Below are 24,842 nucleotides of genomic sequence, written 5' to 3' on the forward strand. Positions count from 1 at the left end.
ACTCCAATTCTAAGCAAAACTCAGTCTCCCCCCTTTTCTGCAGGAAAAGCCAGGTTTGTTCTGAATGGGAATGCTGAGGTGTTTAGAAAAGCGCCAGAGCTAGAGAGGACTTTTCAAGCGATTTTGTTGTTTGAACTGAATGAAAGAAGGTATTTTCTAATCTGGGGTGAGAGGAAGCATCAGTCACCAACTGCTACAGCACCCTTCCTTACAAACACAGGAGGCCCCATCGTTTATTTTTTTACTAATCCAGCTGCCTGAACTTGGGCAACAGCTTTTGGATTTTTTTCTGTTCTTACTATATTCCAAGATTTATATGGACTCCAGTTAAAAAAAAAATCTGATTAGTGATCATCTGATCAGTTTCTCTTGCTAAGAGAAAAAACATTTCAAAAGGCAAAAGCAACTCTAGACACAGCATCAGATGAAGCCTGACTGGACAAATTCTGTGTAATTGAGGAAATCACTCCAGGAAAAACAATACTAAGGCCTTCCTCTAGAATTTACATTGATTTAGATCGGCCTACTACTGATGAACTAATTATTGACAAGTGCTACAAAAACTCTAAAAGCAGCATGGTTTAGGGGCCTGTATGTAATCCTAGCTACACTGAAATCTGAGGATAGCAGTTCGAAGCCAGGCTGGGCAGGAGAGTCCCCTGAGACTCTTTATCTCCAATTAATCACCAGAAAAGCAGGAAACAGAGCCATGGCTCAAGTGGTACAGTACTAGCCTTGAGCACAGAAGCTCCGGAGTGGGGGGCGAGGGGTGCCCAGGCCCTGAGTTCAAACCACAAGAGCACCAAAATAAATAAATAAATAAAACAAACAGCCTGGAATTTGGGTGAGTCCCCCCATCCTGTCTCTAAGGAGTGACTCCTCTCAGATGAGCTACTTCAAGATACTACTATTGGAACAACTGCTCTAGTAAGATTTCTATTAAATATTTATACCTCTCTATAAGCTATTAAAGAATCCTCTCCTAAAGAGGAGATCCTTCAGAAAGAGATTTTCTTTTTCTTTTTTTTTCAAAATCAAGAAGCATAAGCTGAAGCTGACTTTATCTTTATGATCAATTCTGCATGTGAAAAATAGTCTGGGGGGTTCCATAAACACAATGCAGAAAATGTAAAACATCAACAGATTTCAATTAATGGAACACTGGAGACACACACCCAAAAAAAAATCCTCTTACCGGTATGTAATGTGGTTGACATTTTCTTGTGTTCAAAATATCTTTCTGGATTTAAAATCAATTAGGTCTGCCTGAGCTCTGTGAAAGCCAAGGTTCCCAGGGTTTCTAAAGCTTGCCTTCCCCTCCATACCCCAAGTCTGCCTTCCTCCTTTTGAAGGAAAAGCAGCCCAACTTCATAAGTTCTTAATGAAATCTTCATGCATTTTTAATGACAGTATTTTTGAATATACAATTATTTTACCTTTATAGAATTCATTTTCCCAGAGTCAAGAAAGCCTGAAGCCTGAACTACACGAAGGTTCTGTCCAGAGTTACCATGAAAGGCACTCAAGGGTTCCCCTAAATCTTTGGCCTAATCTTTTGTCCTACTGCTGATGCCTGTGATGGCAGAAAAGCAGTATCCACAGTATTCATGATAGACTGCCCCAAGATGGAATTACTCAAAGAAGAAATAATTGCTTGGCTCTGGACTGAGCCAAGTTTGGTTCTCATCAATTAACTCCATCTGAACTTTTCCAAAATCTATACATTTAATATCAACCACTGCAAACGCTACCCAACATGAAAACAATCAGTGCCATCACAGTTTAAAAATTGTAAGCAAGTCAACTGCCAAGGGCTCACGCCTGTAATCCTAGCCACTCAGGAGACTGAGTTCTGAGGACTGTGGTTTGAAGCCAGGCCAGGCAGGAAAATCCATGCAACTCTCCAATTAAACAGTAAAAAGCCAGACGTGAGGCTGCAGCTCAAATGATAAAATACTAGCCTTACACCAGAAGGCCAGCACCCAAGCCCCAAGTTCAAGACCCGTAGACCAACACATACACAAAAAAGAAAAAGAAAAAAATCTCAAGCTACAGCTTCCTGTGTCAGTTTTATACACTTTCTGCCCTGAGTATGTAAAAGGAAAGATTGTGTTTGGGTTGCTATTTCTTAGCAGCCCAAAGGACTGCAGGACACACATAAGGGAGGGAGATAATCTGAGGTCTCCATTTTATCCTCACTGCTCTTTTTGAGTTGTGCGAAATTATACATCAGCCAGCCCCGATGCCTTGGAAAGTTCTTACAGACTGCTGTAGTGGGTACCCTTAAAGAATGTGTGATGATGTAACACTTGCCTCCTGCTGCTTAGCTCAATACACACACCCCTTCTCAGACACCTAGATCCCAAAGACAGTTATCAGTCAGTGAGTCAAACTCCTGACAAGTGTATGCGCCTCAGGCCACTTTCTTGACAGAAATACCACCACTGAGGAAATGTACATACCTTGTCTTGCTTCACTTAAGTTTAGAGGAACCAAAATGTACTTGCAGAAAAAAAAAAAGTATTCTTCTGGAACCCATGTTTGTGTGTGTCTTAACAAATTCTAAGGAGACAGGCATACTTGTGACTAGCCGATAATTTGCCCACGTCTGAGGTGTTCAAATCAACTACAGATAAATCCAAAGGTCCTTGATGTATTTTTACACAAATTCTCCACTTTATCCTCCTCATTTTTCAACTTGGATTCTTAAATCTTCAAAACAATTTTAAAAGCTATTTTTGCACACAATTTAAGAATTTTTACACAAAGCCTTATTTTGAAAAAAGTATCTCTGGTTCCCTATTTTATCCTCTGGATTTCACTTATATACTAACAGCATTTCTCAATGTTTTATTTTTGACCCTTCTGCATGAACAAAATTCATATGTCCATCAACATATAAGCTGCCCACCCATTGAGATTCTGCTATGGGATTGCAATTTCACATGCGCAGTTCCAACAGCAAAAGTGGTCCTGCAGTGGCCTGCCATACACATCTGGCTACTGCATTACAGGTTCCACGCATATGAATTTATTCTTAAGCTGATGCATGAGGTTAGGCCTCACAATGATTACCTTCCCTGGAATGTATGAAATGAGTCTCTTTTGGTGTGCGTATTATATAATATGCACACATAATATATGATGCTACCAGTAATATATAATCCAAATATGTATTATTCATATTATGTATATCACAAAATGAAATCAATAACAAGGCTTAACTATCCTGTTACTTCAATACTACCATTTGAAACTTACCTTTCAAAAGTCAATAGGTTCAGAACGAAAAGCATTCAAGACTATTACTGAGCATTTTAGGCAATCTTAAAAAAAAATGAGGGGAGGAAGATAAAAATTCCCACATTATAAGCAATCATGCAATGACATACTGCAATCTAAAGTTAGTTCAATACTTCAAAAAAAATGAACTTTATCTCTCATTATTTAACTACCTTACTTCTGGGTCCTAAAAATTACTCAAGAACACAGATGGATAGTTTGGACCTCCTGGGCCACCACCTAAACACTGATGGCCCTCTTCCTCCCCTCCGAAGAGAGGGACGGGAGGATAAAGCAGGGGAGGGGAGGAAAGGGAAGGAGAAAGGGAGGGAAGGGAGGGGAGAGGAGGAAAGAAAAGGTTAAGGAAAGAAAATGAGAGCTGGCTGGCAGGCAAGCAGGCAGGCAGGCAGGCAGGCAGGTCCCTCTAGCTGTCTGGGGCTAGCAGCAGCAATGGCTACAATTCACTGCAGGTATAATTTATACATACTGGACACGCTATAACCAAACTAGTGTGATGCCAACACAGCCCTTTAGAAAGTTTTTCTCTAAATCTCTGGAAAAGAAGCTTTAAGAGAAAGCAAGGATTACAGTCAGCTAGAAGTGAAGGAGGGAGTCTTACCTCAAAGCCAGCCAAGCGGAAATCAGAGCCGTAATTCTACCAAGTCGACAGAGCACACTCCAAGCTATAATGGTGTGAAGAAGGGCAGGGCAGCAGGGCCTGAAGACAGCACTAACACACTGGGAACTAATGGCTGGGCTCAAGCAGACAATGAATTTGGAGCTTGAAAAGTAACAGAGCCCCATGTAGTACTTTGACAAATGGGGCCTTCATGATTTCATTCACTGAATAAGCTTTAAGCACAAAATTGGCTCAGATTCTCTCGGGAATGATAGGACCCAGGGCTGGACAATGATGTAAGTATTTTCTCTTTTAATTCTGACTCTTGGGCAAAATGCAAGAGACCCCTAATAAAACAGGGTTGAGCCAGACTGGCTGGTGGCTCACGCCTGTAACCCTAGCTAGTCAGAAAGCTGAAATCTGATGATCACTATGCAAAACCAGCCAGGGCAGTAAAGTCTGTGTGACACTTATGTCCAATTAAACACACACACACACACACACACACACACACACACACACACACAAATGTAAACATGTGACCCCTGTGGTGGAGCACTAGCCTTGACCAAAAAAAAAAAAAAAAAAAAAAAAGCAAAGGGATAACACCCAGGCTGTGAGTTCAAGTCCCAGTACTGGCACCAAAAACAAACCAACAACCAAAAGGAACAGTAAGGCATCACAGAAACAGACATGGGGTTGAATACAACCTTGTCTCACAGGCATTTGAAATTAAGCCAGGACCACCTTATTAACTATAGAGGGGCTTTTTTATTCACCATCTTTAGAAAGCCACAGATTTTCTGAGGCATTTTGCCATATTAAAATATACACACATACCCAAACACACAGAAAAAAGTTTCACAATAAAAAAATTAAAATGCAGTAACAAGTAGCTAAGAAATTTGGCACTAAAATACAGTGCATTTGGAAGTGCAAATGGAAAAAAAACAAACAAACAAAAAAAAAAAACCCATCAAATTCTCAGGGGCCAAGCCAAGGAAAAGAGCAATAAAACAACGAACACGACATAGTTTGCAATCAAATTCACTCCCACACAAACATAATTAACATCAAATTTCTTTCCATCAGTTCTCCTCTCTCTTCTGTATATAAATCAGCCTTCCCATCGTAGGGAGTTAAAAAAACAGACAAACAAACATAATTTTGGTAATTTCTCAAGAGAAACGAAGTATCTAAAGTGTCTCTAAATTAACAAGTACCAAACTCCAGCTGCCTTTAGCGGGTTCTAAAAACTTAAGAAAAGGATCTTAAAACAGGAAGCTTAGTGAGCTCATAAAATCATGGTTGGAGGCAGGAACAGGGCATATTTAATCTGAAATCTGTGAAGAGTCCACAGTGATTTGAGCAAGATCTGAAGAGTGCCCTCAGGGTTGGCTGGGATCTGGGATTAGGGGGTTGATAAGAACGTCCACTGGTCACAGGCATGTTTTTCTTCTGCACTTAAACACAAATGCAGGCAGACGTTTGTCGGCTGCCTGGTGTTACTGCTCAAGTTCTATAAAAGCACTGCAGCTCCTTTTGCTGTCAATATATCAAAGTTAAAAAAAATCATCAAAGTGTGAAATTTCATTTAAAGTCTTCACCAGTCTACAGCTCTATTTCACAGGCCCATCAAATAAAAGTAAAGATGAAAAAAAAAAATACACAGAAAGTACTTGAAGAAAGTTTGCAACAGTCCTCCAGCCCTGTTGTGGTTTCTTGCCTCTCCCTTTATTTGTTCTGAAACTAGAAAAGATCCATTTTAATCTAGGGGAAAAAAAATGACAGCTTTGCACCATGAAGGAGGGCATCTTCTACAAGATCCCAAGAAGAGCATTACCTGAAATTAGCATTAAAGTGGACCCTTTTCTTTGACAAATATGTGTGTATTTATTTCTCCAGGAGCTCCTGGTGCATTTTAATTGACTCTCAGGAAGTAAGTTGGCAGAAAATTTCTTTGCATCTTCCAGAAACCAAGCAGACAAGACCTCAGAATGGGAATGTGAGCACAAGTAAAACCTCCTTCAAAGAATTCTTTAGCAGAGGATTTACAACAATTGCATAAAGAAGGAAAGTCTGACTTTTAAGATAATCTAAAAGCATTAACATTCCATTACTGAGGTTCTCTTGGACATTTCAGGACTCACTGATTGGCTTCCGCATCAAGACTGGTTTCTCTTAGTACGTTAGGGTCTCCATATAAGAGAACATATAACAATGTTCACCAAATTTGCTTCTTTGCCCAGTGCCCCAAACTCTAGCCTGGAAAAGGGGTGGAGGGGGGGTCAGTAAGCATCCTGCTAGTTTAAATGCCTAAGCACAGAGGAAGTCTGAAAGGAGCCCTTATGGCAGGCAGGTAATTAAGCCAACTTCACTGGCTTAGAAACAAAGTCTAACTTTTAGGCTTGGGCATCAAATGATAAATTAACGACCTTTTCATTAAATAAGTAATGAAATAACTCAACAGCCATTTTTCATCCATGCTGAATTTTCTCATTTCTGTCTGTGATCCTTTGCAAATGAGATATACAATAAAAACGTGCATCTATCAGGATTTAAATCAAGGAATGTGAAAAGCACAAAGGGGGCAGGGGAGGGAAACTGGGAGGCCATCTGGATTGAACCTGCAAGCTTATTTAAGAATCATACAATTTTTAATCATACAATCTGTATTTCTTAAATGTGTTTCTGCATTTGTGAAATTGCACACTAAAGTCACCTCAAACACTGGGCTCATCCAGGAACCTTAAAACTAAAGCTTACCTCGGCTGAAGTTAAGAATTATATGCCCCTGAAAGCCTCTCCCCTTAGGCAGACAGTTTCTAATTAAACAGCTTTTAGTGTAAAATAAACTCTTTGCTCTGGATAAATATGCTATTTCAACTAATTTAACTGTTATTTCATGTTTGTTTTGGGTTTGACTATATAATCTAACTGGCCAGAGGGTTTGTGTACCAGACGGATAAGACCAGTATTTTGTAACATAAACAAATTCTTTAGATACTTCGCACAGTTTACATTGTTTAAACTAGTCACCTTTGCTTTAATTCAATACCTCCCTTCTTTAGAAAAGAGAGAGATTTTTGAGACTATGCCACTATTTTAAAAGAGCATTTTCCTCCCTCAAAATAATTTTGACACATGTAATTAAGAAACTGTCAGGCTATTATTAATTTTTAATTTAAAACCTAAATGAAATAATTACAGGAATCAATCAATAAGGCACCTTTTCAAATTAGAGAGCAATTACATAAATACTCAAAATTAATACTTTAAGCCAATCCTTGCCGATTTCTGCCTATAACGTGGGAAGACATCAAACAACACAAAATGGACAAGATAGATGAATTCTAGTCCTTGTCTTAAATAGACTGAAATGAGATCGTTTCAGGGGCCAGGCCTCCCAACTCCGCCCCCTCCCCCAGCTATGCCCAAAGCACTCAAGCCGCCTGCAACTCTCTTAAAAGTTCATTTATGTCCAACACACACACACACACACACACACACACACACACACAGCTCCCTCCAAATTTTGTCCAAAAATCACATCTAAGGAGGGAAAGTAGCATTACTTTATTACTTGCATTTTCAGCCAAGTATTATCTATTGGTCTGTGGCAGGACTTAATAGTGAGGAGGGGGAGGACGAGGAGGAGGAGGAAAGGAAGCGGGAGGTGTTTTCCCAGCACTAACCATGCCATTCAGGCGGATGGCACTGCGCTGTTTGGGGGATTTGCGCAGCGGCCGGCCCGGCCCTCCGGACCACGCGCTCCAGGCTTCTTTCTTACTTGGGGACGCGGACGGTCCATCATTGCAAAATGAAGTGGCAGCTCAAAAATGTTCGGCTGGGAGCTAGGAGAGAAGTTTTACATAAATTCATGCACCTCGACACTGGCAGAAAGCCACGGGCTGCTGTACCCCCAAACCGAGAATCGATCTGGCCGTCTCCACCGGGGAGAGGAGAAGTTGGGGCGGGAGGGAGGGTGGCCGGGGAGGGCGGGAAGAAGCCAGGGAGAGAAAGGAAATCTCTCTAATGATCTCCCCACCCGGAGTTGGCCGGGGGAGGACGGGGTCCCCGCGCCTGTCCCGGGGAGGGGGCATGGCGGGAACTGAAGCACGGAGTTGGGAAGACCGTCGGGAGCCGGGCGTGGAGGGGACCCGTCCACATCTGCTGGAAAGTCGCTCCCCGACTCTGCGAGTAAGAGGTGGGGGGGGATGGACTCCCCGGCACCTCCTCCCGCCACCCCCCGCCCGCGGCTGCCACTCCCGCGGAGTCCCCGTCCCCTGGCGACCCCCGCGGCGACCCGCGGCGGACGCGGCCTCTGCACGCAGCACCGCCGCAGCCTTTTCTTTTCTGTGCGTGTGCGTGTGTGTGTCTGTGTGTGTCTGCGTGTCTGTGTGTGCGCGCTACCTCTGCAAAGGAAGAAGAAATAAAAGCGAGCTCAAATCACACACAGATGGCACAACTTTCACTTTTCCTCTCCGACGACAGGGGCGCCTCCCGGGTCCGCTCGCCCCGCACCCGCCCGACGCGGGGCAGCGGGGCTGGAGCGGGCCCGGCGGCCTCGGGGCCTCCGATCCCCCGCTCCCCGGCCCCCGGCGTCCTCGCCGCGCCGGCCGCCTCCTTCCGCCCCGGCCGCTACGACTCCGTAACCAAATGCGCTTCTTTTTAACCCTTTGGGAAGAAGCCGGGGCGCGGAGCCGGCTGCGAACTTGGCGCGCGCCACGGGCTCCGGCCGCGCAGCGGGGCCGCCCGCCTCCGAGGCGGGGGCCGGACCCTCGGAAGACGCCCGCGGGGCTTCCAGGAGGAGGAGGCCGGCGCAAGACTCGCCCCCGCTCCCTGCCGAGGGGCGCTCGCTCTCACCCGCTCTCAATCGGGGCGCCTTTTGACAGCCATTTTCGGGCCACCCCCTTCCCGGGCAGAGGCGCACCTTTGGACCGGGAGGCGGGGGCGCGGGTTCCAGGAGTGTGCAGCCGGGGCCCGCAAAACAAAGAACTTCAGGCGGGACGTACCTGCGGCGGCGGCGGCGGCTGTCAAGTCCCCAACTTCCCATAGACCCGCGTCCGGGGCGCGGGCGCGCAGCGGCGGAGCCCGCGTGGCGGCAGGCGGCTCGGACTACCGCGAGAGCCCGGGCCCCGTGCGGGGGGCACCGGGCGCGGGCATGCTGTGGGCGCGGGGCGGGCGCGGGGGGACGGCGGCAGTGCGCGAGTGTGCGAGTGCGCCGGCGGCGCGGCCCCTGCCCTCCCGCTCTCGCCCGCCCGTGCGGCGCGGGCATCGGCCTCGAGGTTCTGTAATCCGATCCCCGCACCCCCCCCCCCGACTCACGGGCCCCGAGTGACGGCGCGGACTCGGTTCAGTCGCGGGAGGGTGGAGAGAGGGGAAGAAAGAGCCCCGCCGCCGCCCGCAGCGGCCCCTCTCGGCGTCCGGTCCACTTTCCAAAAGAAAGTCCCATCCCGGTCGGGAGCCCTCCCCACGCACACACGGTCGCCGGGTGCGCCCCACACACACGCACACACGAACGCGGGGTGACCCCCCCACACCCGGCCGGGCCCCGATCTGCGCGCGCTACTCACTGGGTGGAAAAGTTGTCCCGGGCCGCGCGCCGCCCTGCTCCCTCCGGCCCGCCTCGCCGCCTCCTCCGCCCCGCGCTCCTCCTCCTCCTCCCCCCAAGTTTTCACAGATGTGGCCGAGCTCTTCCTCGCGCCCCTCGGCCTCCGCCCCGCCTCCGCCCCGGCCCCCCTAGCCGCCCCCTCTCCGCCGGGGATGGGGGGTAGGAGGAGGGGGATGCGCCGGGCCTGGGGGGGGGGGGACGCGCCGCCGCCGCGGGGGACGAAGTTGGGAAAAGTTGGGGCGGGCGCGGCGCCTTACTTTTGCTTTCTCCGCCCCGCAGCCCCGCCGGGGGTCGCGCCTCCCCCGCCCCTGGCGGGTCCCCCGCACTGCGATCCGCTCCGCGGGCGGCAAGGAGGCCGTGCGTGGCGGGCTGGGGTCCCGGGGACGGCCGGGGGTGGGGTGGAGGTGGGGGGGGACCCCGAGCCACGCGCGCGCGCGCTCCCCGCCCTCCCTCCGCCGCCTCCGCCCTCCCCGTCCTCACACAGACACATCCAGGCCCGCCCCTCCTCTTCCCCCTCCTTGACCCCGCGCCCGCTCGGCGCGCCGAGGCCCCGCCCACCGGCCGGGGAAGGGGGCCCCGGCGTGACGTCACCGGCGCCCTCCCGGCCCCGCGCCCCGCCGCGCGCTCCCAGGGCCCGGGGGGGAGGTGGGGCGCGCCGCTCCGCGCCTCCGCGGCAGCCTCCCTTCCCTCCGGGATGGCTCCTGCGTGGGACCCCCACTTCTTTTAAGGCCCCCCTCGGCCCCCGTCTCGGCTCCCCCCCCCCGCCCGGGTACATTTCTCCGGGCCCACCGCGTCTCTCTCTCGGGACGACGCGTTTTCAAGTTCAGGGATTCCCTGCACGCGGGGCTCTCCTGCCCTCGGGCAGCCCCGCGGGGCGGGTCCCGCGGCGAAGGGCTCACAAAAGACAGACCGGCTGGGAGCCGGCACTCCTACGCCCAGCTTTCCCCGCAGCTACCAAGTGTCTCCCTCGATTTCCAGAGTGACAATAATGTTTCCCTCCTTCCTCTGCCGTCCAGGTGGCATGCACCCCGCTGTGTCCCCAACCTGGACGTGAAAGTTCCTAAAGGAGATCTCCAAGGGAGAACAAAGGAGGCCAGAAAGAGAGGAGAGAGAAAGAAGAGAAAGGGAAGAAGGGGAGAAGGAAGGAAGGAAGGAAGGAAGGAAGGAAGGAAGGAAGGAAGGAAGGAAGGAAGGAAAGAAGGAAGGAAGGAAGGAAGGATTGTGACATTCCAGATCTTGTTGTAGCCCACAACTCCCACTCCTCCCGCCCCCACCTACCCAAGCCAGAAATCCTAGGAGCTCTGGGTGCTGTGTGCCTGTGTCGTTCTTGCTAAGGAAGCCAGTGGGTGGGTGACTGAGCTATTATGAGTTGAAGCAGATCTTGGGAGTCACAAGCTTAACTGGAGAATGTTTTAAGGGAACTGCAGGTCCTATTCACAATTTGTTTCCAGGGACCTGTTGCTCACTCACTACAAAATAACAAAAAATGGCAAGCCCAGTGTCTGTGGCTCCTGCTTGTGAAATCTGTGAATCTTTTAAGTCCCATTAACCACACACACACACACACACACAGCTAGCAGAGGGGCTGTGACTCAAGTGCTACAGCACCAGCCTTAATTAGAGGGAAAACAAACAAACAAAAAAAAAAACCAGAAACAGAGCCCAGGCCCTGAGTTCAAAGCCCCAAAGTGCAACACACACACACACACACACACACACACACACACACACTAGAGGCAGTGATTTAAGCTTTTATGGTACAAAGGGAATAAAATGAGATGGAAGGGCCTTGTTAGCTTTGTGTTTGAAGATTTCTCTTCATCTCACACACAGGCATGTGTGCATACGTACACACTAGGGCTTGATCTCCAGGCCTGGGCACTATCCCTTAGCTTTTACACCCGTCTTGTGCCATAGCTCCACTTCCACCTTTTTACTGGTTAATTGGAGGTAAGAGTCCCAAAGACTTTCTTGCCAGGGCTGGCTTTTCACCACAATCCACCAATCTCAGACTCCTGAGTAGCTAGGAGCTAGGATTACAGACATAAGCCCTTAGCCCCCAGCTCATCTCATCACTTTTCAAAGGAAAGAAAAATCAAAACAACAAAAAAAGCAAAACCACATCCATCTTAGAGAGCAGGAGTCTTCAAAACTCCTGGATGTTCTTGGACCCACTCACTCACTGGCCTCAGGCCTAGCAGGATTCTCTGCACTTCCTAAACTATGAGCCCATGTGTGGAATGGTGTCAGCCATGTAAGGCCTATTGATGTGGCCTCAGGATGACCATGGTTCTCAGTGAGGTCATGCCTATCAAGTTGTAAATGGACTTAGTGTGTGTGGATCAATTGTGTCTTACAGTCAGGGTGGGTGCTACTCTTGAATGTTTTCAACACTGTCTCCTTCATGTGAATGCAAAGAATGTGCCTGCGTACCCTCTCCCTCTTCTCCCAATGGCAAAAACTAAATAAAAGCAAAGACAACCCATCAACTAACAAGTAAAATCAACTAGATGATTTACTTCTACAAGGAAGAGTCTTCCAACATTCTTCGCATCCTTATGATCTTGGTTTTCTGCACTTAACAGACTAGAACAGGGGGCCAGGAGTGTGGCCTTTATAAACATATAAGTACCTTGAGTGTATAAGAACACATTAGCTGAAATAGGGTAGATTCAGGGGAAACTCCAAAACAGTGTAGTTCCTTAGAAAGGCAAAAGCAAGCCAGATGCTGATGGCTCATGCCTGTAATCCTAGCTACTCGGAGGCTGAGATCTAAGGATCACAGTTCCAACTTGGGCAGAAAAGTCCATGAGGCTCTTATCTCTAATTAACCACTCAGAAAAAGCTGTAAGTGGTGCTGCAGCTCAAATGGTAGAACACTAGCCTTGAGCAAAAGAAGCTTAGGGACAGTGCCCAGACCCTGAGTTCAAGCCCCGGGACTGGGGGGGTAAAAAATCAAAGCCGGAGTTTAGCCTAGTGGTAGAGTGCTTGCCTAGCATGTACGAAGACCTGGGTTCGATTCCTCAGCCACATACATAGAAAAAAGCCAGAAATGGTGCTGTGGCTCAAGTGGCGAGCTCTAACTTTGAAGAACTCAAGGGCAGTGCCCAGGCCCTGAGTTCAAGGCGCAGGACTGGCAAGAAAAAAAGAAAAGAAAAATCAAAGTTCAAAAAAATAAACACTAGGAAAGGGGTAATTGAAAGGGGTGGGGTGGGGTGGGGTTGGGTCCAGGGGAGAGGGGTAGATAGAAGTGGGGAGGCGAATGCAGTCAGAACCTCTGTGTACCTTTACAAAACTAAGATAAGTAAGAGAAGGTATTGAGAGGGAAGGGGTTGATATGGAAAGGATGGATGAAAATGTTAAAAGGGGTGACATCCATCAAGACACATTGTATTCAAAAACATCTTGATTAAATGGCAACTTCTTTGTAAAACTTCCTAAGGATAACAAAATTTCAAAACAAATGTGATACAATGCTGGGAAGATAAGAATAATAATCATAACAATTCACACAATTTCACCATCTTAACAAAATGTCTGCTTGTAGTTTGCTGTTTAATTGCCAAGCTATAAAAGAGATGAGTTACTGTCAAGAAGTCCATGCAGAGTCTCAGAATCTAGCCCCCTTTGAAACTATTGAAATTTCTGTTGCACTCACCAGCAGCCATGAGTTTAGAAGCTGGCCCTCCTGAGGTTTGAAATTGCACTACTGTTCATTCACTAAGTGCCTCCTTTCTCTAGTTCTTGCTTCAAATGCAAATGTCTTAAACATTTTCATAGACTTGGTCTTCAGAATAATTCTTTTAAGATGGATTTTTTTTTCCTGTTTTACAACAATTAAGTAAGATACCTGAAGATATCGTCATTCACTTTTTCAAGGGCTATTCTAACTTAGTAATACCCCAAACTGGTGACTTAACCTCAGAAATGCACTCCGTTGGGTTTATGGTAGCTAAATTAAGGGCTCATCATGCCAGGTTGACTGATCCTTGAAAAGTGGAGGCAGGTTGCCTTTGCTGTCTGCTGTTGGTGCTTGAATGAGCCTTGACTCACTTGCTTCGCTGATAACTCTGCCCAGGTCTTTTTCTAACATTCTCTTTTCCACTCTCTCTTCTTAATAAGGGCAAAAATCACAGCCACCCTATTCCACTGTGACCTTATCTGAAATGATCTAGCCAGGCACTGGTGGCACACACTCGTACTCCAAACAGCTCAGGAGGCTGAGAACTGAGAATTGAGATTCAAAGCCAGCCTGGGCAGAAAAGTACACACACACACACACACACACACACACACACACGCACGCACACAAAGCCTTCAGAAGTGGAGGTGTGACTTAGTGGTAGAGTACTAGTTTTGATTAAAAAAGCTCATGGTCGGGGCTGGGAGTTTGGCCTAGTGGTTAAAGTGCTTGCCTAGCATGCATGAAGCCCTGGGTTCAATTCCTTGGTACCACATACATAGAAAAAGGCCAGAAGTGGTGCTGAGGCTCAAGTGGTAGAGCTCTAGCCTTGAGAAAATCCAAGGACAGTGCTCAGGCCCTGAGCTCAAGCCCAGGACTGGCAAAAAAAAAAAAAAAAAAAAAAAAGAAGCTCACGGTCATTGCCCAGGCCCTGGTACACAAAGTAAGGTCAAAAGTGGAGGTATGACTTAAGTGGTAGAACGCCAGCCTTGAGTGTAAAACCCAAGTGAAAGAGGGAAGCCCTAGTGCCAGAAAGAAAGAAAGAAAGAAAGAAGAAAGAAAGAAAGAAAGAAAGAAAGAAGAAAGAAAGAAAGAAAGAAAGAAAGAAAGAAAGAAAGAAAGAAAGAAAGAAAGAGGGGCCGGGAGTTTGGCCTAGTGGTTAAAGTGCTTGCCTAGCATGCATGAAGACCCGGGTTCGATTCCTCGGTACCACATACATAGAAAAAAGCTGGAAGTGGTGCTGAGGCTCAAGTGGTAGAGCTCTAGCTTTGAGAAAGTCCAAGGACAGTGCTCAGGCCCTGAGCTCAAGCCCAGGACTGGCAAAAAAAAAAAAAAGAAAGAGAAAGAAAGAAAAGGGGAGGGAGGGAAAGGAAGAAGGGAGAGAAGGAAGAGGGAGATAAATCTGTAATCCAATTCTGTTCCCAAGTTACCATTGTATTCTGTGGATCCTGGAGCTAGAACTTCAACATTTCTTTTTGAGAGACACAATTTGGTTCACAAACAGCCTCCCCAAAGAGTTCAAGCATTAGCAGCTTGATTCTCTGGGTGGTAGTGATAAAAAATGGTGAAGCCATTAAAGGTAGAGCCTGGGAGGAAGTGGCTGAATCCCTGGGGAGCATGTCCTTGGAAGGGATTTAAGGTCGTTCTCTTGAGACGCTGCTTTTCTCAAAAAAGCCATGTGTGGCTAGCCACCAGGGGCTCAATCATGTAATCCTAGCCACTCAGGAAGCTGAGACATAACATGTGAGGTTTGATACCACCACAGGCCAAAAAAAAAACAAAAAACAAAAAACAAAAAACCTCCTCAGGACTCCAGTCTCCAATTATCAAGCAAAAGCCAGACTGGAGGCACAATTCAAATGGGAGAGAGCTCTAGCTATGAGCAAGAAAGCTAAACAAGCTGAACTAGAACTCAAAGAGTTCAAACCCAGAGGAAAGAAAGGAAAAAAGAAGGGTCGGAATCATGGTATAATGGTAACGTGCTCGCCTAGCACGCATGAAACCCTAGGTTCGATTCCCCAGAACCACATACATTCACAGAAAAAGCCAGAAGTGGCGCTGTGGCTCAAGTGGCAGAGCGCTAGCCTTGAGCAAAAAGTGTCCAAGAACAATGCCCAGGCCCTGAGTTCAAGACCCAGGACTGGCAAAAAAAAAAAAAGGTAGGAAAAGAAAGGAAGGAGAGAGGAGAGGGAGGGAGAGAGGAGAAAGAATGTCAATTGTTATTAAGTTAGCAAGGCAGACTCCTCAAGTGACTTCTCACCTATTCCTCATTGAGAACTTTAGCAGAGGTCATGTTAATGACCTTGGAGCTAACTGAACCTGTTTGCTTTCTCAAATATTCATTCTCCTGTGTTTCTGTTATGGCAACCCAACATAAACTAATGGGAACCCTGAGAGGGGAATTTGCCAAAAAGTATGTGCCAAAGAGGACAAAGAATGAGCTAGACACCGAACTTCACCCATTGCTCTTCCTTTCCCATCACATGTGCAGAATAAGCTTTCATCTTGCCCTCCCTCACCCATGCAGCTTGTCCATCTCTCTGTAGAGTTGTTCCCACTTGATTATTGGCAAATTCCCAGGGGAACATTACACATCCACTGATAAAACTTCCAGTTAAAAGTTGTGAAACCCAGGTCAGATTGATGTAAGTTAAAAAGAGTTAGGGGTGAATGTTTTATTGGTTAAATGTCCAGACAAGGCAAGATCCTGGGGCTCAAATAAGCTCTGCTAGTTTTGTTTGTTTCTAGTAACTAGCTACATTTGACATGATCAATGCTGTTTTCACTGTCAGGAAACAATCATCTTTCTTAAGAATGGACCTCTTGGCCAGACAAGAAGGCTGGTTACACACGTGTAATTATCACTAGAACTCCTTTACCTACATCCATTGCAAGGCCACCTTCTTCTTCTTCTCTGAGCCTGGCCCCCTTCTGCAGTGCAAGACTAGAGTCTTTGCCTCGGTGGCTCGTCAGAGAGAGGTGATGGTTTTGAGCACACAGAGTTGTCTGGGAGGTCACAGCACACTTGGGGACAAAAGGCCTTTTTTGCTCCTGGGACTTAAATGTTATTACAGTTGGTTTCTTCTCTCCCCCACTTCTGTTGTTTCTCTCTCTTCTCTCTTCTCTCCAACCCTCTCATTTCTTCTCTCCTTTCTCCCCTTCTCACTCCCCTCCCTCCTTCTGCCAACTTCAGCCATCTTCTTTTTAAAAAAAATTATTGTAATGAATAGAAGGGTTACATTATATTCGCCAGATAAAAGGTATATTCCTTAACAATCATTGGTACCCCTTCTTATGTTTTTGTCCCCATTTCCCTTCCCCACCCCCCCATCTAATATTTCTCCCTTCCCTATCCTATTTCAAATAAACAAATAAACATATATACAATATATCAGATAACTAGGTAAGATGAGAAATAACATAGTACATTAAGAACAGCAGTCATCTACTTATAACCAGAGATGCACAGCAGAAGATGTAGAACTTAAAGGAAAGAAGAAAAAGATTTTATTCATCTTCAGATCAAGCCACTAGTAAGCCTGGTTGCATACACAGCCAATAGAACCCCAAGACTACTGATGAAGGCTCAGCATATCCGCAGCTTGGTCTTAACATCTTGATGGGTACATGGGTGGCCACAAACAAAGGTATACAGCAAAACTCCACTGAAATGTAATATGAGGCAAGCAAGGCTTAGGCCTTTTACTGCTCTGACCATCAGCTCTTCTAAAGCATTGTCCCCTGCATCCATCCAGGGCAACGACAGACTTTCCTGGACAGCTGAGGGGACACCAGACCACTCTGAATTCATATCCACAGGTGTCTGGCTTCCCACTTAGATTTTCTGGTCATTTCATTGTGCACCTGCAGTGTCATGTAGCCTGTGTGCAGGCTGGGGACAACAGGAAGCCCTCGGGAACATGCCAGGGCAGGGAGCACTCTGGAGACAGCAGATGGATGAGCCTTGGCTCCCCCATGCCATTGGCAGGTTGCCCAAGAGGGAAATGTGTTTTATTTGTTTGTTTCAGTGTGTCGGTTGAGGGATTGGTGGAGGGAGGGGGGTACTGGGGTAGACTGCTCTCACTTGGTTTTATTTTTCAAGGCCAACACTCTACCACTTGAAACACACTTCCACTTCTAACTCTTTGTTGGTTAATTGGAGATAAGATTCTTATGGACTTCTCTGCCCAGTTGGCTTCATCCTTAGATCTGAACCACTAGCACCCAGCAGCAGCAAGGGAAATGTGTTTTCAGAGCACTATGCACTCTTTTCTAAGGACTTCCTCCCCCTCCATCTTTCTGGAACACTGGGATTATAAATGGATCCCAGCTGCCTGCTTCCCCTCTTCACCTTGGAGATGTAGCGGTAATTGGCTTGGACCTCAGCCAATCCCACAGTTGGGAACATCTAAAATCCTCTTCTGGATCTCAGCAAATTGTCAGCCCCTGTGGATGCTACATGAGAAAGACTTCTGGTGAACAGAGACCTTCACTTGACTCCCAAGGAAACATACTCTCAGTATGACAGCTTTCACTGGTGATCGAGACAGTCCCCAGAGGATTCTCCTCATTCTCTTTCACAACCAAATTAAGATGGGTGTCATGGCTTAGGCCCGTCATCCTAGCTACTCCGGAGGCTGAGATCTGAGGATCGTGGGTTGAAGCCAGTCAGAGTAGGAAAGTCCATGAGACTCTTACCTCCAATTAACTACCAAAAAGCCAGAATTGGATTCAAGTGATAGAACACTAACCTTGAACCCAAAAGCTTAGGAACAGTGTCCAGGCCCTGAGTTCAAGCCTCAGTAGTGTATACACACACACACACACACACACACACACACACACACACACACACACACACAAGATGACTCTTGGCGTCTCAAACAAAGCAGTTTAATAGACACCTAGGTTTACTAAACTGTCTGCTTTTAGTCTAGTGGTGACTACTTGGAGATCCTCAGCCATCCACCTGGTGGCAGGGCTTGGCATTTACCAATGAGCAGTGACCTGAGAGACAAATGTCCACTGGAGTGTGCTCTTCAATGCACACGAGGAAGTTCTGCCTGCAGCCACAGGCTGTGTCACTTCTCAGTCTGATCTGCAGTGTCTCTTGTTTACATAACCTGCCTCCCTCATAGAAAAGTCTGCCTTGGCTCTTTTTACCGGACATAATCCAGTTACATGAGCCTTAGGCTTTAGCAAGTCTTCAAAGCCAAGCTCTAAGGAGAGTTTCAGCTGAGTTCAGACATAGCACAGCCATGAGATCCAATTTGAATTTCCATTAGAATGTCCTGCCTTTGGTCTTTTTCTAGCCAATCTTCTTTCTACCAGGCTGTTTCTATTACCTCTGCCCATTCAATGCCCAGTTCCAGGGACTTTTTTTCTCTCTCTTGAGCAGACCAATTCATATCTGTCCTACCAAACTGAATGTCCTGAGATGTCTAATATGCTCCAACACAGACTGTCTCAAGGCCTTGGCTCCACCCTCATTAGAAGAATCTAGAACACCCCTACCTGCCTTTTGAATCTCCCCTGTCTCCTACACTAGCATGTCTATGATTATTTTTTCCCAAACAAGTAAAAGGAATTCCAGTGAGGAATTTTGGTGAGTAAAATCTCCTTTGCTTTGTTCCATAAGAAATGGACAATACTAGCTAGACACTGGTGGCTCATGTCTGTAATCTTAACTACTCAGGGATCTGAGATCTGAAAATCACAGGTGGGAGCCAACCTTGGCAGACAAATCTACAAGATTCATATCTTACAAAAAGTCAAAAGTGGGAGTGAGGCTCGTGTGGTGGGCTACCAGCTGTGAGTGGAAAAAGCCAAGGGAAAGTCAGGCACGGGGGCTCATATCTGTAAGCTTAGCTATTCAGGAGGCTGAGATCTGAGGATCAAGATTTGAAGCCGGTCAGGCAGGAAAGCCATGAGATTCTTATTTCCAATTAATCTCCCTCCCCCCCACCCCACACACAGTTGGACTCAAGTGGTAGAGCATCAACCATGAAACAAAAGCTAAGGGACAGCAGCCCGGCCCCTGAGTTCAAGCCCCAGTACTGGCACACACAAACAAGGATATTACTGACACCACACAACTAGGGACAGAATGACGGGTAGATAGTTTGAGATGGGACAAATTGCAGTGATGTACTAGTACTCAGGGAAAGATGGCTTTCTTCCACCTTTGAAAGATAAGAGAATTAGACCTGAGATCAAGAGCCAGCCCTTAACATCAAGGTTGCTGGGGAAAACCCTGGATAATGGCACACCCAGCCTGGCTCTTGGAAGGGTAGAGAGAAGGCAGCATTTATGGCCTAGAGTCATGAAGGCCAAAGAATCTCAAATGGGACCCTGAGACCTTGAGCAGGAATTGGTGTTGTTCATGGTCCAACAGGGTGCTGCTTGGAGCTTCTAGTTGCTTTTCTTTTCTTTTCACCAGTCCTGGAGCTTAAACTCAGAAGCTAGCTGACGGCTAGTGTTCTAACACTTGAGCTGTACAGCACCACTTCCAGCCTTTTCTAAGTCTTTTATTAGAGATAAGAGTTTCATGGACTTTTCTGCTCCAGCTGTCTTTGAACTGCCTTCCTCAGATCTCAGCCTCCTGTGCAAGTATGAGCCACTGGGGCCCAGGCTCCAGCTGTTTTCATACATTGTTACACATTTCTTACTGTACCTGCTAGTTGAGGATGCCCAAGTTACACAAAGGTGAAAGATCTGAGTTTGTTTGTCTGTCTATGCTCAGTATATGACATAGATTCTACTTTTCTCTTTGTCGATTGAGGGGTTTGAACTCAGGGCCTGGAAGCTGTCTCTGAGTCATTTTGTGCAAGGCTGGTGGCTCTACCAATTTGAATCACACTGCCCCTTTTGGTTTTCTAGTGGTTAACTGGAGATGAGAGTCTCGCGGACCTTTCCTTCTGGGCTGGCTTTGGACTGTGATCCTCAAATCTCAGCCTGCTGAGTTGCTAGGATTACAGGCATGAGGTAGGATTCTACTTTTTATAATGAAAGTCTCCCTTCTTTGATGATAGTCGTAAGGCAGAAGAAAGGAAGACTTAGATTTAAATCTTTCCACTTTCCTTGCGAGATTGACAGCTTTGCCAAATTAACAGTTCTACTTCCAGCTTTTTGCTGGTTAGTAGCAGATAAGACTCTCATGGACTTTCCTGCATGGATTGTCTTTGAACTTCCATCATCTAGTCTCAGCCTCCTGAGTAATTAGATTACAAGCATGAGCCACTGGCACTTGACCGGCCTTAGTATTATTTTTAGAAATCATTTCCTCGTATACCACTCAGAAAAAAAGAAAAGCAAAGATCTAAAATGATTGACCCTTAGCCAATGGTGCTGTTGTTTTAGAGACTCCATCAGCCAGGTACAGGATATTGGCTTGCAGGCAAAGACTGGTGAGATGTTGAGACCTCTCTCTTAGAAGTCACCTCAGCGTGAGGCAGCAGGCTGATTGTCCATTCAAATATTCCCTCTGCAGACAGCCATCAAGCACAATACTTGAGACAGCCTTCATGAGCCACTGGCAATGGCTGAATGGTCAGTCTCTGCCCTGTAGGCAGAGAAAGAATGACATACCCCTACTCCACCCTACCAGCTCACACACACGTGACAAATACAGTGCAGGGAGAAGAAGAGGACAGTCCCTGATTCATATCAGGCCTGGGAACACCATCTACAACAGAGAGACTTAGGGTGAGATCCTTGGATAAAAGGTAATGGTTTGGGAAGTTTGACTTCTAGTCCAGGTAAGGAAAATAGCCTCACTAAAGGCACTGTGGTACATGGTGATAGTGTCTGGAAACAACGTTGATATTAGCTTTGCTTGCTCTATCTGATAGGGGAGGCTAATCTCATAGCTTTACATGATGCTAGAAAAGATGCTGAGATTGTTTAAAAGGCTTATCAAGCCCAGTATTGGTGGCTCATGCCCGTCATCCTAGCTTCTCAGTAGGGTAGTTGAGAGCTGAAGATTGAGGATCGAAGGCAGCTTGGGCAGAAAAGTCCATAAGACTCTGATCTCCAATTAACCACTAAATGGCAGAGTTGAAATGTAGTTCAAGTGATAGAGTACCAGCACTGAGTACAAAAGCTAAAGGATAGCACCTAGGCTCTGAGTTCAACCACCAGGACTAGCACAGAGAGAGAGGTAGGGGAGGGAGAAAGAGAAGGGAGGGAGGGAGAGAGGGAAAAGGGAGAGAGGGAGAGAGGGAGAGGAGGAAAGGGACAGGAAGGAGGGAAGGAAGGAAAAGAATAAAAAGAGCTTTATCATTATGGTAATAGGCTGCTATGTACTTAGTTCTTAACTTTGTTCCTGATTGTAAATTGAAGAATTACACATCACATTGATTTTTTCTTTTCACAAAGTCCCCTGTTCCAATGCATTGGCTCAACAAATGTCTCGTCATTTCCCAAGATACCTGTCAAGACTGAGGGCCTTACATGGCCCAAGAAATTATTTGGTACATGACTGGGTAGTTTGTATGCTTCTCCTTTGACTCAGCCCTGCCTGGATACATCATCAAATAGCTGAACGCTAGTGGCTCACATCTGTAATCTTAGCTATTCAGGAGATTGAGACTTGAGGATTATAGTTCAAAGCCAATCACGGCAAAAAAAAAAAAAGACTCTTACTTCAAATTAACCACCACCAACAGCTGGAAGTGGAGGTGTGGCCCAGATGATAGAGTACCAGCCTTGAACAAAAAAAGTCAGGTGAGAACTTGAGACCCTGAGTTCAAACCCCAGTACAGGCACACACACACACACACACACATAATCTAAATGGCCCTTGGCAGACATAAAGGTTTCCTGTGCTGGGTTCTAGATAAGCATATGCCCTTATTAATTTCCCAAAAATATTCATTGTGCTTACCACTTCCTGTCTACCAGTATTACATATGATTTCAAGCGTGAATATTTGTGGTCTGTTCTGTGCAGTCAGGGTGGAGAACACATTTCAAAGCAGAGCACAGGTGGATGAAAACTGTAGGTAAAAATCAAAGTCGAGCCTGAAGAACATATTGACCACGAGTCCCAAGGGCTTGTTAACTCGGATTAATCTGCCTGAACAACTAGTCACACTTCATCTACACAAGGAAACTGAAGCAGAAAATGGAGTAAATTATCTTCCCATAGGCCAGACAATTAAGGCAAAATGTGGTTTGTTAGTTTGGATTATCCACGTGTGGATCTAGTCAGATGCTAGGGTGAGACACTGCTCTTTTTAAAATTGGTAAATCATTTCAGTGGGGATTGGCCAGGTGCCAGGTAGGGAGCAATTAAGACGAACGTTTCCAAAAGAAAGACCTGGCTGCAAAGCACCCATTCCAACTTGTCAAATAAGAGAGACTTGGGGCTGGATGTTGGTACTCTCAGAAGGCTGAGGGTTGAAGTTCAAAGGCACCCAGACTTAGAGTTCAAGCCTCAAGACACTCCCTCTTCCCCCAAAAAAAGAATCTCATAGACTCGGGCCTGGAGTATGGTCTAGTGTTAGAGTGCTCACCTGGCATGCACAAAGCCCTGGGTTCGATTCCTTCATACCACATATATACATAGAGGCCAGAAGTGGTGCTGTGACTCAAGTGGTAGAGCACTAGCTTTGAAAAAGCATTATGTGCAAACACATGGCAAAGTGGTATTATAATAAAACTTTATTGACAAAAGACAGACCATGTAAAATAGTTTCTAGATCCCTTCTTTTGTAATGCTATAGGTGAGAAAATAGTAGATTTATTTATTTACTTACTAATTTTTGTGGGTCATGGGGCTTGAACTCTGGCCCTGGGTACTGTTCCTGAAGCTCTTCAGCTCAAGGCTACCACCCTATCCCTTGAGCCACAACCCTACCTCCCATTTTCTAGTGATTAATTGCAGATAAGAGTCTCATGTCCGGGCTGGCTTTGAATAGTGATCCTCAGATGTCAACCTCGTGAGTAGTTAGGATTACAGGTGTGAACCACCACCCAGTACATTTTTCTTTTTGATAACACCTTGATGAAGGCTTTCACTCTGTTAAAGCTGTTACATTCAAAAGTACATATTATCTTTAGTCCTTAGCATTCAAGAATTATTGTAGAATAGTGTTTGCTTTTTGTTTGATCGTTTTTGTTTTCAGTCAGGATTTAAACTCAGGGCCTGGGTGCTGTCCCAGAGCCTCTTGGTGCTCAAGAGTAGCACATCCTGAGCAACAGCGCCACTTCTGGGTTTGGACTGGTTTGTTGGAGTTAATTGGGTTTATTGCTTCCAATTAGCTATTACTTGAACCATGACTGAACTGTGATCCAGATCCCAGCCTCCTGAGTAGTTAGAATTACAAATGTGTTTGCCCGGCATAGTGGCTCATACCTGTAATCCTAGCTACTCAGGAGGCTGAGATCTGAGGATCAAGCTTCAAAGCCAGCAGGGCACAAAAGGACCGGAGACTCTTATCTCTAATTAACCTCTAAAAAAATGGGGAGTGGGGCTTGGCTCAAGCTGAAGAGCTCAAGGACAGTGCCCAGGCTGAGTTCAAGCCCTATAACCGACCCCCTCCCCGCTTCCCAGACCAAAAAAAAAAAATACAGATGTGAGCCACCAGAGTCAAACAGCAATCCTCCCTCCCTCCCTCCTTTCCTTCCTTCCTTCCTTCCTTCCTTCCTTCCTTCCTTCCTTCCTTCCTTCTTTCCTTCCTTCCTTCCTTCTTTCCTTCCTTTTTTCTTCTCCCTGAACTCAGGACCTGAGCACTGTCCTTGGGCTTCCTCAAGGCTAGCACTCTACCACTTGAGCCACAGCACCACTTTCAGCTTTTTCTGTGTTTGTGGCACCAGGGAATCAAATCCAGTGCTTCATGCATGCTAGGCAAGCACTCCACCACTAGGCCATGCCCCTGACCCACCCTCCCTCCCTCCCTCCCTCCCTCCCTCCCTCCCTCCCTCCCTCCCTTCCTTCCTTTCTTCCTTCCTTCCTTCCTTCCCTCCCTCCCTCCCTGCTGCCTGCCTGCCATCTTCTTTCTTTCTTTCTTCCTTCCTTCCTTCCTTCCTTCCTTCCTTTCTTTCTTTCTTTCTTTCTTTCTTTCTTTCTTTCTTTCTTTCTTTCTTTCTTTCTTTCTTTCTTTCTTTCCTTCTGTTTCTTTCCTTTTTTCTTCCTTCCTTCCTCCCCCCTCTCTCTTTCTTTCTCTTTCTCTTCTTTAGTGCAGAACGGAGGACCAAACTTAAAGTCTTGCACTTGCTGGCAATCACTTTTCCATTGATCTAAAATCCCCAACCTCTATTGTTTATTTTTGTGCAGATTCTGGAGTTTGAACCCAGGGCTTGGGTACTGTACCTGAGCTTCTTTTGTTCAAGGCTAGTACTCTACTACTTGAACCACAGCTCCACTTTTGGCTCCCTCCCACCCCATTTTATTGAAGATAAGTATCTCATGGACTTTCTTGTCTAGGCTGGCTTTGACCTCGATCCTTAGATCTCAGCCTTCTATATAGCTAGGATTACAAATGTAAGCCACCACCAGCATCCAGCAACAATATTTTTTTAGGGACATAATCCTTTCTGCTGTGGTTATCTGGCCAAAGTTTATGAAATCCTGGAATACTTCTGAGAATGGTTTTCTATGCACCCTGTCTTCGATGTGTCGGCACTTTAAAAAAAAAAAAAAAA

At 46.4% G+C, this 24,842-nt stretch overlaps 1 protein-coding gene across 1 annotated transcript in view; it reads right to left on the reverse strand.

Moving 5' to 3' along the window:
* LOC150062780 (transcription activator GLI3-like) overlaps window positions 1-7,674 on the reverse strand; it is a 79,765-nt gene extending 72,091 nt beyond the window's left edge. Inside the window, exon 1 of the mRNA XM_090333235.1 lies at window positions 7,597-7,674. The gene's annotated coding sequence lies outside the window, so the exon portion shown is untranslated. The remainder of the gene's footprint in view (window positions 1-7,596) is intronic.
* Window positions 7,675-24,842: the final 17,168 nt, after the last annotated feature.

Source organism: Megascapheus bottae, chromosome 5, assembly GCF_031878675.1.
Source record: "Megascapheus bottae isolate mThoBot1 chromosome 5, mThoBot2.hap1, whole genome shotgun sequence".
NCBI classification, from domain to species: Eukaryota; Metazoa; Chordata; class Mammalia; order Rodentia; family Geomyidae; genus Megascapheus; species Megascapheus bottae.